At 43.8% G+C, this 16,152-nt stretch overlaps 2 protein-coding genes across 3 annotated transcripts in view; one reads left to right on the top strand and one right to left on the bottom strand.

Moving 5' to 3' along the window:
- The window catches only part of nle1 (notchless homolog 1 (Drosophila)), a 257,228-nt gene that overhangs the window by 33,108 nt on the left and 207,968 nt on the right, over positions 1 to 16,152 (bottom strand). Inside the window, exon 1 of one of the 2 annotated variants that reach the window (XM_060847927.1) lies at positions 3,621 to 3,680. The exons of the other annotated variant lie outside the window; for it this stretch is intronic. The gene's annotated coding sequence lies outside the window, so the exon portion shown is untranslated. Of the gene's footprint in view, positions 1 to 3,620; positions 3,681 to 16,152 lie in introns of those variants that run through there. 2 annotated transcript variants of the gene reach the window in all.
- LOC132830201 (aldehyde dehydrogenase family 3 member A2-like) overlaps positions 3,918 to 16,152 on the top strand; it is a 59,982-nt gene continuing 47,747 nt past the window's right edge. Inside the window, exon 1 of the mRNA XM_060847725.1 lies at positions 3,918 to 3,995. The gene's annotated coding sequence lies outside the window, so the exon portion shown is untranslated. The remainder of the gene's footprint in view (positions 3,996 to 16,152) is intronic.

The following is a 16,152-nucleotide window of genomic DNA, read 5'->3' as shown; positions in this document are numbered from 1 at the left end:
TTCGGGCAGAGACTGATCAAGAGTCTATCAGGGAATCAAGGGTTACAGGGAAAGGGCAGGGAAGTGGATGTGAGGACTGTAATATCAGCCACAATCCTATTGAATGGTAGAAGAGGCTCCGGGACCAAATGGGCTACTCTTGGTTCCTGTTTGTTATGCCTTATTTTGGCTTGATCAGAACTGAAAAGTTTCAGAGAGCTCTTTGAGAAGACAGAAATGGAGGAAGCACGTGGAGGCGTCAAACTGGGAACTGCTGGATGATGGATGTCACAAAGTGGTTATGTACAGTGAGGGAAGGTACAAGGTGGATGAGTTGCCCATACCATGACAACTGAGCTTTTGGCAGTAGCAGCATAATGGTTGGCAGGAGAATGTTGTTTTTAACAATGGCCCTCAATCCAAGGGCCAGCACAGGCACAATGCTGAAAATTCCCAGAACGTTAATCACAATCTAATATTAAAAGGTTTGTTAATCATAAAATGCTGCCTCACAGCAGGAGGTCTTTAGTTGGGTAGACTTTAAACCTGGTGAGCAAACACCAAGCAAGCAGAGTGCTTTGTTCGGAGCGGTGTGGAGCTTCCTACAGGTTGGCGAGGCTACATCCACACAGACAAGTGGTGAGTATTTCATCCCAATCCTGATTTGAAACCTATTCGCAGTGAAGAGGCTTTCAGGGAGGGATCAGGATGTCAGATTTTTGTTAAACTGACAATAGTTCAATCTGCAGCCCGAGTTGCAGTGTTTACTGAACTAAGTATCTTTCTACGGCATCACAGAATAGAGTCCAGTTCACAGAGTTATGTGGCCCGTTGCTGCACATCAGGTAAATGAAGGCATTCTGTATGTTACTGGGTCACAGGATCCATATATCAGGGCTGCACAAACACTGAACTCAAGGAGAAAATCAAAAATTAACAAAAAAATGAGAACTCACACCAAAGAACATAAACTAGAGCACAATTAAATGAAACAGGTTAAGTTCCACAACTGCACCAAGCCCCAAACATTACAGAGCGTTCTCATTTGTCAAAAGGCTCTGTATTTAAGTCCTGTTCCAGAGGTCTGAACACAAAATCCAGGCTAACATTCCCAGTGCAGTACTGACAGCAGTGATGAGCACTACCGACAGAATTGAGCACAGCACCATCAAAGGTATTAACTTTCAGAGAAGACATTAAACCATGCCCTGGTTAATTCTCTCCCTTAAAGCATTCCAAGGCACCTTGAAAATTGACAGGAGAAAACGACCCAATGTCCCTGTCAATATTTTTTCCTCAGCCATCATCACAAAAGAGAACGTTTTCCTAGCCATTCAAAGCTGTTTGAGAGATGGTGCTGTGCTTGGATTCATAGAATTCCTACAGTGTGGAAGCAAACCATTCATCCCATCAAGTCCATACCGGTCCTCTGAAGAGCATCCTACTCAGTCTCACCCCTGACCCTATCCTGCATTTCCCAAGGCTGATCCACTTAACCTGCACATCTTTGGACAGATTCTTTGCCATGCTTCCTACTGTACAGCAGCAATTAGTTCATTTAATAAAGAACATGCTCTTCAGCTGTTCATAAGAAGCAGAGTGCACACTGTTTGATGTGATTCCACATTTGAGCAGCTACTGAACAATCACAAATGCACTAATAGCTACACTAACAATGAATTTAAATCAGTTATTATCACTGGAGATTTTAACATGGTGCATTTACACTTGCTGGAAGTAACTTGTATTTATACAAGCATCTGCAGTCCTCACTATCTCCAAGTTTATACACAGTGACCTAACCTCTGCAAACAAAAGGAATATGTTCAAGACTTATTCCTTTTTGGAATTACCTGGGAGTTTGGGGAGCTTAAAGTTTGCCATTGCGTTCTATATGACAACGATTCAACTAATCAAAACCAACTGACTAACTCATCAGCTCCCTTTTCTCCTGTGTATAAATCATTGTGATTATTTGAAATTTGGCATTCTTGCATTTATCCTGATGAGCACTAAACAAAAAGCTTTGGCAACATGGCTCTAATCTCAGCAAGATTACTACCCAGAAGTTCATCAATAAATAAGTGTACTCCTCCATTCCAAGGCTGTCTATTAAAAAAACAATTTTTGTCTTAAACTAAGTGATGGACTTCTGCAATGTGCCAATGAGTTAATGGAGTGAGCAGCTGATACATTCTGAGCAGATGGATCCAGTTACTTTTTATGTATTGTTGATTCATCATTAGCTGTAATCCATCATTGATATTCTCTAATCACCCATTGGAAATGGTGATGAATAACCTCATTGTACTGCTGCAACCCAGTTAGTGAGGTGCACTAACAGCACAGAGAGAGAGGGAGGTCCAGATCTTCCAATCTAGCAAAGGAGTGGCTAACATATTTTGCCCACGTTAGGATGGGCAACCACAAATGTGTGTCCCTTGGGTACTCCAGTCCCCAGGATCACAGGGCTCCAGCCCGAAACGTTGATTTTCCTGTTCCTCGGATGCTGCCTGACTTGCTCTCCTTTTCCAGCAATGCACACAACTCTGATCTCCAGCATCTGCAGACCTCAATGTCTCCTACTCAGCCTATCATGCCTACTCTATTGTAGAGATTAGACTTACAGTGTGGAAACAGGCCCTTCGGCCCAACAAGTCCACACCGACCCACTGAAGCACAACCCACCCATACCCCTAACCTAACCAATTTAGCATGGCCAATTCACCTGGCCCGCACATCTTTGGACTGTGGGAGGAAACCGGAGCACCCGGAGGAAACCCACGCAGACACGGGGAGAACGTGCAAACTCCACACAGTCAATCGCCTGAGTCGGGAATTGAACCCGGGTCTCAGGCGCTGTGAGGCAGCAGTGCTAACCACTGTGCCACTGTGCCACCCCTAGATTGGCTCTTTCCTGCCTTATCCCCATATCCCTGCACACCATTACCACCCAATGCAGTACTCTCTTTGAGTACCTCAAAAAAACTGTCCACGGTCAGATTTGAATCCAGATCCATAAGACATTAAAACAAAACTGTAGATGCTAAAACTCTGAAACAAAACAAATTGCAGGAGGAACTCAGCAGGTCTGGCAACATATGTGGACAGGAAGCATAGTTAGTGTTTGGAGTCCAGTTGTGAAGAACTGATCTTGAAACATCAAACTCTGCTTTCTTTCCATGGATGTATGCCAGGCTGCTGTGGAGTTTCTACTTTAGCTCCACAGAACATTACTTGGGTCTCGAGGAGCTGGTGAAAAGGTTTTGGGGAGGGTAAGTAAACTCTCAGGCGTGCAACACTGAAGCGAGGGGGAAATGGAAATTGTTACAGTTTCAGAACGTGGCAACAGTAACAATTCAGAATGTTACAGTTACAGGGTTCTACTGCACAGCCCAGCAGCCAGGTAAAGGAACACACCTGAGCAACAAAGGATAGAGAAGGGGAATCTGCTGAAGGTGCAATGATTAGAGTTTTCAGCAGTGGTCTGATGAAAGGGGATCTTCCTTCACCCCCCCAAGCCCCCACCCTTATTAACCCGAGAGTGACTCCTCCAGCTGAAGGAATTCCCAATCAGATCCCCAGCCCCAGACCTCAACCATCCACATTCAACAGCAAAAGCAACACTGACTGCAAATTACCTTTAAATCCCGAAAAGCAACACCACATGGACTGATTGTGAACCTGGCAACTGTCCAACCCGACCTGACAGGCAAGGGGTAGCAAGAGTCTCCGCTTTCAATCTTCCCGGAGAATAGACTACGGCACCCCCTCGGTCTGGGAGGCCAAACAGCAGCTAGGATTTTGTTTAGATTCAAGCTTTCCTCTTTAGGAAGAATTTCTCAATTGTTCTTTAGCATCTTCGTTTTGGCTGCCAGAATAAACTTTTTTATTTTTTTTTAGAAAAGCAATCAAGATAACAATATTTTTCAGTAGACAAGCAGGAGGCTGGAAGAACACAGCATCAGGAGATGGAGAAATGTTTTGGGTATTAACCTTACTTCCGGACGAGAAAGGTTGGAGGACTAATTTCCACTGCTTAAAGAAAAATAACAATGTATTTTCCTAACAGAATGCAAAACAAAAACTATTAACAAATCCAAGTTCCTTTCCCTGAACCAATTACTATCTGACTCCAATTCTATAAAAATGCTGCTCCAATAACACAATTATTAAACTTACATTAAATTAATCTCAAGTCCACACAGTCTCTGTCTTCTCCGCTGTCTTCAGTCTTCTGTCTACTGATCTCCCAGGGTCGTCTTCTTACTTTTTACTGTTTTTAACAGGAAAAGGTACCTTTAATACCTGAAACATTGACTTCTCCACTTCCTGATTGTGAGAACAAAGCTCACTTCAATAATTTCAGTCCGAGACAAGATCTGAATCAGTAGTGTCATTTATTTCATGCTTGCAAATGGATGTGATGTCCACAAAACACACTGAATTCAACAAATACTTGATATTTATATAATTTGGTTCCTACATTTTTTAATTTCATTGTTACCCCCCCCCCCCCCCCCCCCCCGTTTACATCCTCCACTTCCCTAAGACTAGTACCCACTACTCCTGTTTATCTCTTGTCTTATCCGGCCTTGTCCGTGACAAAATGCTTATTTCTGGCCTCACGAGGCCATTTGACCTCATCCTGCTGTGGGTTATTGTTAGGCATGTTCTTGCCTTACCATTATCTACTCCCTCCATCTGTGCTTCCCCTCACAGCATCTTATCACTAAGCCCTTTTAATTGGGGTTTGTTCCTGTGTTTCTGTAAAAGTGGGAAACAGATGTTTATACCTATTGTTTATACAGGTGTATCTAGTTTAACTGCCTCTCTTCAAAGCATCTTATCTAGTGCCTGTAATATCTACCATTGTTTTGCAATCCCGCTTCTTTCTTGCATACATTTTTAGCTAATACAAAAAAATTATGCATTTCCTCCACATAGTTTCCATTCTTGTTGACTCAGCTCTTGGCTAAAACAATTACACACTGATGTGAGTTCATTTACTTTTGTATAATCAATTATAATTGCAGAAGTAACATTAATTTACCTATATACCACACTGATGCTGCCTGGCTTACTGTGTTCTTAGAACAAAGAAAATTTACAGCCCAGGAACAGGCCCTCCAAGCCTGAGCCGATCCAAATCTACAGTCTAAACCTATTGCCCAATTTCTAAGTATCTGTATCCCTCTGCTCCCCACCTACTCATGCATCTGTCCAGACGTATTTTAAATGAATCTACCGTACCTGTCTCTACCACCTCCGCTGGCAATGCATTTCAGACACCTACTGCCCTCTGTGTGAAGTACTTGCTGCTTGTATCCCCCTTAAACTTTTCACCTCTCACCTTGAAAGTGTGACCTCTCATTATTGAATCCTTCACCCTGGGAAAAAGCTTATCTCTATCCACCCTGTCTAAACCCTTCATGATTTTGTAGACCTCAATCAGGTCGCCCCCATCTCCTTTTTTCTAATGAAAACGAACCTAACCTACTCAACTTCTCTTCATATCTAGCACCTTCCATACCAGGCAACATCCTCGTAAACATTCTCTGCACCCTCTCCAAAGCGACCACATCCTTTTTGTAATGTGGCGACCAGAACGGTACACTGTTCTTCCAGCCTCCTGTTTGTCTACTTGGATTCCAGCTTCGGCAGGTTTTTTTTGACTCTAACAATATATTTTGACGGGTGACCTCTTTGCAGATCACATATTTTCTGTCCATAGAAATGATCCTGAGCTTCTAATTGCCTGCCACTTCAACACACCACCCTGCTCCCTGGCCAACATCTCCACGTCAGGCTTGCTGCAGTGCTCCAGTGAGGCCTAACTCAGGCTGGAAGAACAGCATCTCATTTTCCACTTGGGGACCCCATAGCATTCAGGATGCAATGTCGAGTTCAATAATTCTCAAACCTGAATACCTTCTTCTGTGTCCTTTATTCAACCCTAACCCCAGGACCTGTCATGACATGAGCTGCTTTCCATTTTTGCCTCCTTGTAATCCCTATTATTAATTTTTCTTTCTTTGAGCATGCTATTACCCCTCTCTTTGACCCCTGACTGTTATTTTCTCTCCCTAGACTCCATCTGCAGGGGATAAGTACATTAAAAAATGTGAAGCTTATTCAAGGAAAAGCTCCTGTGCGTCCGAGATAAGTATGTACCTGTCAGGCAGGGAGGAAGATATAGAACGCGTGAGCCGTGGTTTACTAAGGAAGTGGAATCCCTGGTCAAGAAGAAGAAGGCTTATGTTAGGACAAAATGTGAAAACTCAGGGCGCTTGAGGGTTACAAGGAAGTCAGGAAAGACCTAAAAAGAGAGCTCAGAAGAGCCAGGAGGAAACATGAGAAGTTGTTGGTGGATAGGATCAGGGTTAACCTTAAGGCTTTTCATAAGTATGTCAGGAATAAAAGAATAACGAGAGTTAATGTCGGGCCAATCAAGGATAATAGTGGGAAGTTGTGTGTGGAGTCAGAGGAGATAGAGGAAGCACTAAATAAATATTTTTTGACAGTGTTCGCTATAGAAAATGAAAATGTTGGTGAGGAAGATACAGAGATACTTGCATCTAGACTAGAAGAGATTGAGGTTCACAAGGAAGAGGTATTAGAAATACTGCAGAGTATGAAAATAGACAAGTCCCCTGGGCTGGATGGGATCTATCCTAGTATCCTCTGGGAAGCAAGGGAAGAGATTGCCGAGCCTTTGGAACTGATCTTCAAATCATCATTGTCTACAGGAATAGTGCCTGAGGACTGGAGGATAGTAAATGTGGTTCCCTTGTTCAAAAAGGGTAGGAGAGACAACCCTGGTAATTACAGACCAGTGAGTCTCACTTCAGTTGTTGGCAAAGTGTTGGAAAAGGTTATAAGAGATAGGATTTATAACCATCTAGAAAAGAATAATCTGATCAGGGACAGTCAGCATGGTTTTGTGAAGGGTAGGTCGTGCCTAACAAATCTTATTGAATTTTTTGACAAAGTGACCAAACAAGTAGATGAGAGTAAACCAGTTGATGTGGTGTATATGGATTTCAGCAAGGCGTTCGATAAGGTTCCCCACTGTAGGCTATTGTACAAAATACGGAGGAATGAAATTGTGGGAAACATAGCAGTTTGGATCAGTAATTGGCTTGCTGAAGGAAAACAGAGGGTTGTAGTTGATGGAACATGTTCATCTTGGTGTCCAGTTACTAGCGGCGTACCGCAAGGGTCGGTGTTGGGTCCACTGCTGTTTGTCATTTTTATAAATGATCTGGATGAGGGCTTAGAAGGGTGGGTTAGTAAATTTGCGGACGACACTAAGGTCGGTGGAGCTGTGGATAGTAAGGAAGGATGTAGTAGGTTGCAGAGAGACATAGATAGGATGCAGAGCTGGGCTGAGAGGTGGCAAATGGAGTTTAATGCGGACAAGTGTGAGGTGATACACTTCAGACGGAGTAATCAGAATGCAAAGTACTGGGCTAATGGTAAGATTCTTGGGAGTAGAGATGAGCAGAGTGTTCTCGGTGCCCATGTACACAGATCCCTGAAAGTTGTCACCCAGATTGACAGGGTTGTTAAGAAGGCATACAGCGTTTTGGCCTTTATTAATAGGGGGATTGAGTTCCGGAACCAGGAGGTTATGCTGCAGCTGTACAAAGCTCTGGTACAGCCACACTTGGAGTATTGTGTACAGTTCTGGTCACCGCATTATAAGAAGGATGTGGAAGCTTTGGAAAGTGTGCAGAGGAGATTTACTAGGATGTTGCCTGGTATGGAAGGAATGTTTTATGAGGAAAGGCTGAGGGCCTTGAGGCTGTTCTCGTTAGAGAGAAGAAGGTTGAGAGGTGACTTAATAGAGACATACAAGATAATCAGAGGGTTAGATAGGGTGGACAGGGACAGCCTTTTTCCAAGTATGGGGAATGGCAAGCACGAGGGGACACAACTTTAAAGTGAGGGGAGATAGGTATAAGACAGATGTCAGAGGTAGTTTCTTTACTGAGAAAGTAGTAAGGGTATGGAATGCTTTGCATGCAACGGTAGTAGATTCTCCAAGCTAAAGTCGTCATTGGACAAGCATATGGACGTACATGTAGGTGGGATGGGCTTCAGATTAGTACGACAGGGCGGCGCAACATCGAGGGCCGAAGGGCCTGTACTGCGCTGTAATGTTCTATGTTCTATCTCTGCCTAACTACTCAACATGCTCTCCGCCCACCTCCTCCACTCCCCAACCTCTGTCTTCAGCAATAAATACCACCTTTTCCTAGCTACTACTAGTTCTGAGGAAGGGTCAATGGACTTGAAACATTAATTCTGCTTTCTCTCCACAGATGCTGCCAGACCTGCTGAGTTTCTTCAGCAATTCCTGTTCTTGATTCAGATCTGCAGCATCCACAATTCTTTGTTTTATTATAACTAATTATTTATCCTGTTCATCTCTCTAATTTGTGATGACTGACCTACATTGGTTACCAGACACACAAACAACACCTTGATTTTTTAAAAAAAATCAAATTTGTCTACTTTGCTACCTTCCCACTCTCCTCCCTGACCTATAACCTTCATCCCCACCCCAACTCACCCATTGTACTCTATGCTACTTTCTCCCCACCCCCACCCTCCTCTCATTTATCTCTCCACCCTGCAGGCAGTCTGCCTCTATTCCTGATGAAGGGCTTTTGCCCAAAACGTCATTTTCCTGCTCCTCGGATGCTGCCTGAACTTTTCCAGTGCTTTTCCAGTACCACTCTAATCCAGAATCTGGTTTCCAGCATCTGCAGTCGTTGTTTGTACCCAGAATCCATTGTTTTTACCTATAATTTGACCTTCCCTACCTTACCAGTGACCAGGAGTGCAGTTCAAGAAGGCAGTTCACCATCACCTTCTGCAGGGCATCAGGAATAGCATCAAATGCTGGCATTGTCAGAGAAACCCACATTGCACAAACAAATAAAAGACACTCATTCAGCCCCACAAAATTCCAAGCCATCTAACTCTAATTCTGGCCTATTGTGCATTCCCAATGGCAATCATCTCACATTGGTGGCCCGATTTTCACTTGCCTGCCTCCTCAACTCTGTAATTTACTCCCTCCCTGCTGCTCTCTGCCTTATCTTGCTTTCCACCTCAAAGACTCTTCTCAAGACTTACTGCAAAAATCACAGAATTGCTATAGCACAGAAGGTGGCCATTCTGCCCATTGTGTCCATACCAGCTCTTCAAATGCACATCATTACCTACTTCTTTGACCATCTGCCCTAATATAACCTCATGTGCCTCAGTGTCAAATTTTGCCTCATAGCACTTCCCTGAATAGTTTTGGGCTGTTTAGGATGTAGCTCACTGAGCTGGAAGGTTCATTTTCAGACATTTCATCACCATACTAGGTAACATCTTCAGCAAGCCTCCAGACAAAGTGCTAGGGCTACAATCTGCTTTCTCCTTATATATTTGGGATCCTGTGGGTTGGTGATGTCATTTCCTATGGTGATGTCATTTCCTGTTCTTTTTCTCAGTGGGTGGTAAATGCGATCCAAGTCAATGTGTTTGTTGACAGAGTTCTGGTTGGAATGCCATGTGTGTCTCTGTTTGGCTTGTCCTAGTCAAAGTGGTGTCCTTCCTTACCTGTATGTAAGGATACTAGTGAGAGAGGATCATGTTGTTTGTGGCTAGTTGATGTTCACGCATTCTAGTTGCTAGTTTTCTGCCTGTTTGTCTAATGTAGTGCTTGTTACAGTCCTTGCATGGTATTTTGTAAATAACATTAGATTTGCTTGTTGTCTGTATCGGGTATTTCAAGTTCATTAGCTGCTGTTTTAGTGTGTTGGTGGGTTTGTGGGCTACCATGATGCCAAGGGGTCTGAGTAGTCTGGCAGTCATTTCCGAGATGTCTTTGATGAGGGGAGAGTGGCTAGGATTTCTGGATGCATTTTGTCTGCTTGTTTGGGTTTGTTGCTGAGAAACCGGCGGACTGTGTTCATTGGGTACCAATTCGTTTTGAATATACGGTATAGGTCATTTTCCTCTGCTCTTCGTAGTTCCTCTGTGCTGCAATATGTGGTGATTCATTGGAATAATTTTCTGATGCAGCTCGGTTTGTGGATATTGGGATGATTGCTTCTGTCGTTCAATATTTCGTCTGTATGTGTTGTTTTCCTGAGGACGCTGGTTTGAAGTTCCCCATTGGCTGTTCACTCTGCTGTGACATCTAGGAATGGCAGTTTGTTGTTGTTTTCCTCCTCTTTAGTGAAGTTTATGCCAGTAAGGGTATTATTGATGGTCTTGAAGGTTTCCTCTAATTTGTTTCCTTTAGTGATGATATCCACGTAACAGACCTAAAGTTTGGTTTGGGTGGTTGGCAGAGCTGTTTGAGTATCTGCATTACTGCCTCTGCTAAGACCCTGATATCAGAGATCCCATGGGTGTTCCATTGGTTTGTCTGTAGGTTTTGTTGTTGAAGGTGAAGTGGGTGGTAAGACATGGGTTCACTAGCTTGATGATACTGTCCTTGCTGATGGAGTTAGTGTTGTTTGGTATATGTGTCTTTGGGTCTTCTAATAATGTAGTCAATGTTTCCTTGGCCAGGTTAATGTTGATTGATGTGAACAGGGCTGTTACATCAAAGAAGATCATTATTTCATCCTCTTCTATCTTAGTGTCTTTGATGGTCTTCAGGAATTCTTGGGTGGAGTTTTGTTGCTGTTTTATTACATTAAAAATGAATATTATTTGATTTGTTGTGTATGTTAGATGTGTGAGAGCCACGTGGTCAGTCTTGCTTCGAATTCCTATGTTACAGCGTACAAACAATGGAGAGAGGTGGGACAGCAGTCAGCTAGTATTCAGAAAATCTCAGGAGGAGGCCTTTCTGCATGTTATGCCCATCACCTCCTTGTATGAGCTGTACAATTAGTCCTCTGCTTTGTAATTTGATCTAGTCAGTGGGCAGGCAGTGCAGTTTTGAAGCTTTACCTGACAACCACTGTATTAAAGTGCTTTGTTGCCATGGAGGTTCTCTGTTTATTCAGTTGCTAGAGCTTGATAAAATAGCAGATCAATTACACATGTCCACCTGAGAACCCTATAATCTACAAAGCATTTTAAGTGCTAAGGATTACTCCGTGCCCATAATTGCCTTTTGTATTTGTTCTTGGGAAGAACCAGAGCCCATAATCTTCATGTCCAGAAATAAGGAAGCTGCCAGCTAGCCAGGGCTGGCATAGCTAGTTTTCTTCTTCTGGGTTGTTGCTGGTATCAAAGACTTTTTTTTAATGTATTGGACACTCCCAGACAAACCTGGAGAGTTGGCACCCTTAGCACTGAGGTCACTATTTTATGAGCGACACTGTTTTTTCTGTTGTTTTTAAGGAGTGCTTTGGGTCTGGACTCGTGGGGCATAACTTGCCACGAGCCTCAAGTTAAAGTTAGAAAATTCCCTAAGTCCTCAGAACACAATTTAACTCAAACATCCTCAGTAACAAAAGTCAGAATGATGATGTTTTGGGTCTTTTGTAATAAAGCGCTGTCCATTGGAATTGGTAGGGGAGTGAAAATCAAAGTCTATCTTATTTACCTTGTACCAGTCTGGTAGTTGTCCAATAATGACGCCGGAGTTAGAGATTAATTGCAACAAGTAATCTCTATCAATTAGTCCACAACAGACCCAGAATGAAGGGAAATCCTAGTGGTGGACAGCCAAAAAGTCATGTTCTGACAAAAATCAATTGCAATTTGCATTTCAATGAATCAGTACTAGCTGCTTCCACTGTCACCTGAGAGGATTTCTTCATTAGATTGACCACTCACTCATTTAGTAAAAGTTTGATTCTGCAAATAAATTAACACCAATCCCACTCCTCACCCCACACCCTCCGTCCATCCCATTCACAAGCCAACCACTATCGCACACCCAGTTCTGGGCTCACAACTGTGGGGAATCCCAGTTGTACCAGCTTTCTGCTACAATGACATTGGTCGTGTGCTCCTGTTCAATGACAGCAACCTGCTGGTCAGGAAAACTCGCTCAATATTGGGTTTAGCAAAGCCTTAAAAGTCCCAAAACAAAGATGTGGCTTGCATTAATGAGCATGATTAGGTTAAAATGTGCTCTGAGGACTTAGAAAATTCCCTAAGTCTAACTGGAGGTTCACTGCAAGTTATGCCCCATGAGTGCAGACCCAAAGGACTCATTAAAAAACAACAGAAAAAAACAGCGTCGCTCATAAAATAGTGACCTCAGTGCTAAGGGTGCCAACTCTCCAGGTTTGTCTGGGAGTGTCCAAGATATAAAAAATAGTCTTTGATACCAGCAACAACCCAGAAGAAGAAAACTAGCTATGCCAGCCCTGGCTAGCTGGCAGCTTCCTTCTCTCTGGACATGAAGATTATGGGCTCTGGTTCTTCCCAAGAACAAATACAAAAGGCAATTATGGGCACGGAGTAAACCTTAGCACTTAAAATACTTTGTTCATTATAGGGTTCTCAGGTGGACATAAAAGACCTCTTGACCCTACTTCGAAGAAGAACAGGAGAATTATTTTCCATATCTTCAAAAGATACTAATCCCACAGCCAACAGTTTATCTGGTCATTATCATGTTTGAGTTTGAGAGAGCTTACTGTGAACCTAATTGACTGCAGTGTTTCCTACATTACATCAGTGACTCCACTTGTACAGAACCTCACTAGCTATAAAGCACATTCATGACAGTGAAATGTGCCATTGAAATGCAAGACTTTCTTTGTCTCCATTGCTTTAGGAGGAAATATTGAGGTTTTAGGGAAGATAGAATGCAAATTTCCTGGCATGTATTTTGAGATAGTAAGTGACAGTAGCTTATTTTTATCCATATGAGGAAATGCCAAGTGCTGTCAAGACCAGTGTTCATTGTACACGGGAGGGTCCGAAGAGGTGCCTTGTTGAAACACTACAGTACCTTTGGTGTTGGTGCACACAAAGTGCTGTTGACAAGGGAATTCTGGGATTTCAATCCAGCAAAGTGAAGATGATGATATATCTCCAAGTCAGAGTGATCTGCAACTTTGAGGGATACTTGCAGTTGGTGGTGTTCCTACTATATGCGTTATGTAAGTGGAGTAAACTGAGCTAGTACCTCAGAGTAAACAGCTGATGACATGACACACCTTTGATCAAATTGATCAAACCGGTCAAAGGAAAGATAAGATGTCGAAATATGGACAGGAGACGTGGTTCATTACAAGATGCACTAAATCAAGAATAAGCAAAAGAGGGAGTGAGATTAAATGAACAAAGTACGGTTTTGATGAAGTAACAGGTGAGCTGATGAGCTGAGATCTACCTTGCAACAGGGAACACGACCAATTAGAACACCAATAAGGAAGTGGAGATGTCATTTTAATTTGAAACCTTCAGTGCCAACTGACAGATGTTAGTATGTTAATTGAAAAAGCCCGGAGAAATCTTATTAACAGCAGGCAGCTCAGACTAAAGGCACAGGAAATGAAAAACTACAGAGAGTTTTGTGTGTGAGACCCACCCAGGAGACAGAGGTATATGTTCATGGCATTGCTGTAGGACTGAAGGAGTGCTGCACTGTCAGACGCATCATCCTTCAGATGAGGTATTAAACAACAGTCCCCACCACCCTCATCTCTGTATATGAATGGTGTCACTGCATTAATTCAAAGAAGAACACTTCAGTTCTCTTCAACTACCCTGATCAATATCTGTTGTTCAATGAACATGACTACGAATAATTATCTGGTCATTAACAAATTGCTATTTGTGGGAGCTTGCGTCTGAATGAGCTGCTACCTTTCCTACATTACAACAATGACTACACTTTAATAAAACAACCTCACTAGCTGAAAAGGGTTTGGGGTATCTCATATATTGAAGTTCCTGCCATTGCAGCATTGACCAAATGCTGAATGGATCACCACTGTTTTAACTGTACACTTGACTCCCATTCCCAGGAAAGGACCCCACTGTTCTATTGGGACCTCTCCAGTACGTACCCCAGCTCCAGTACGTACCCCAGCTCCAGTACGTACCCTGTAGCCTCTGGAGCTGAAGCCTCACTGTGTGGTTGTACCGATCAGCAGTGGAGTTAGCCCAGACTCTACAGTTGGGGGAGAAGGGGAAAGCATGGAGTGTCCTGTTCAGGGCTTGACTCAGGGAAGCAGGAGGAGGTGTCTGTATTAGTCTGGGTACTCCAGCATCTCCTAATTCGACTGCAGTCATCTGAGGGAGGTCACTCCCCAACAAAAACAAGTCCCGCTGCTGTCAGGGCTATCAATCTGCATCAGAGCAGCTCTCGCTGATATAGTAATAGAGAGAAAGGGAAATGAGAAAGGCCACATTCCCGGAATGGAACATGAATGGACGGAGCACCGGAAAAACAGCAAGAACGACACAAACAAAAACACGTGCAATTCAACAGCTTCAGGCTTTTAACACAAAGGAATATTTCCCTGATTTAAATCACAATGAGACCGAATAAAACAGTGACCGTGTCTATAAAAATACTTTTCTTATCTTGCTGCTGTTTCACAAATTCATTTTATAACTAAGACAAGTCACCTTTTATGACCAAGCATTTATCTTCTTTCCTGGAAAGGTCACTGCTCATCCATTCAGCTCTCCCCTCGAGCTCTTCACAAAGCTGTCGATTTCTACAGACCTCAATATAACATGGTGATTAGTGTGGAGTTAAAACGCACAGCGCTGGAAGTCAGTGTTTTGTTTACAAATGGTGTTTGTGACAAAACTGTGGCTTGCACATGTATTGCAATTCCAGGTCGTGTTAATGAATAATAATACGAGAATGAAAAATTTAATTCAGATGATGCATAACAACATATCACTGATAAAAGGGCATGAAAAGAGAGGGCTTATCATTCGCTCACATCATACAGACGCACTTCAGTTCACCATTTCAGTACCATGTTGCATATGGATCATCGTCGAAAAGTCTGGTGCTGGAAAAGCACAGCTGGTCAGGCAGTATCCGAGGGGCAGGAGAGTCAACATTTCAAGCATAAACCCTTCATCAGGAATGAGGCAGGTGCTCAAGGGGGCTGAGATAAATGAGAGGGGGTGGGGCTGGGGGGGATGGTAGCTGGGAATGCGGTAGGTGGATGAAACTGTCAGGGGGGTGATGGTGATAGGTTGGAATGGAGGATAGAGCAGATAGATGGGAAGGAAGATGGGCAGGAGGAACAGTTCAAGGGGGCGGAGCCGAGTTGGTAGGTTAGATCTGGGATAAGGAGAGGGGAGGGGAAATGAGGAAACTGGTGAAATCCACATTGATCCTGTGCGGTTGGAGGATCCCAAGGCAGAAGATGAGGCATTCTTCCTCCAGGCATTGGGTGGCGAGAGGTTGGCAATGGAAGAGGCCTAGGACTTGCATGTCCTTGACGGAGTGGAAGGGGGAGTCGAAATGTTCGGCCACAGGTCAATGGATTGTTTAGTGCATATGTCCCAGAGATGCCCTCTGAAACATTCCATAAGTTGGCGTCCTGTCTTCCCAATGTAGAGGAGACCACATCGAAAGCAACAGACACAGGAGATGACATGTGGTGGTACAGATACATTTCTGTCAGATGTGGAAGGATCCTTTGGGACCTCGAATGGAGGTGATGGGGGAAGTGTCGGCACAGGTTTTGCACTTCTTGCGATGGGAGGGGAAGGTGCCGGGAGAGGAGGATGGGTTGGCCGGAGGCGTAGACCTAACAAGGAAGTCGTGGAGGGAATGGTCTCTGCAGAACTTAGATGGGGGTGGGGAGAGAAATAGATCTCTGGTGGTGGCGTCTGTTTGTAGGTGGTGGAAATAGGGGAGGATGATGCGTTGTATCTGGAGGTTGGTGGGGTGGAAGATGAGGATCATGGCCAGTGAGGGAGGGGGACCTTGTTGCAATTGGAGGGTTGGGGTTCAAGATGGAGGTGCAGAAAATGGAGGAGATGTGCTGTAGGGCATTGTTGACCAAGTGGGAGGGGAAATTGCGGCCCTTGAAGAAGGAGGACAACCAAAACTGTCCTGGTCCCCACCTTCCACCCCACCAACACCGCATCATCTTCCGCCATTTCTGCCACCTGCAAACAGACCCCACCACCAGGGATATATTTCCCTCCTCACCCCTATCCGTGTTCTGCAGAGACCATTCCCTCCACGACTTCTTTGTTAGGACCACGCCC

Source organism: Hemiscyllium ocellatum, chromosome 31 (genome assembly GCF_020745735.1).
Source record: "Hemiscyllium ocellatum isolate sHemOce1 chromosome 31, sHemOce1.pat.X.cur, whole genome shotgun sequence".
NCBI classification, from domain to species: domain Eukaryota; kingdom Metazoa; phylum Chordata; class Chondrichthyes; order Orectolobiformes; family Hemiscylliidae; genus Hemiscyllium; species Hemiscyllium ocellatum.
Note: the sequence above shows the minus strand (reverse complement) of the source record. Positions and strands in the feature narration are given on the sequence as shown.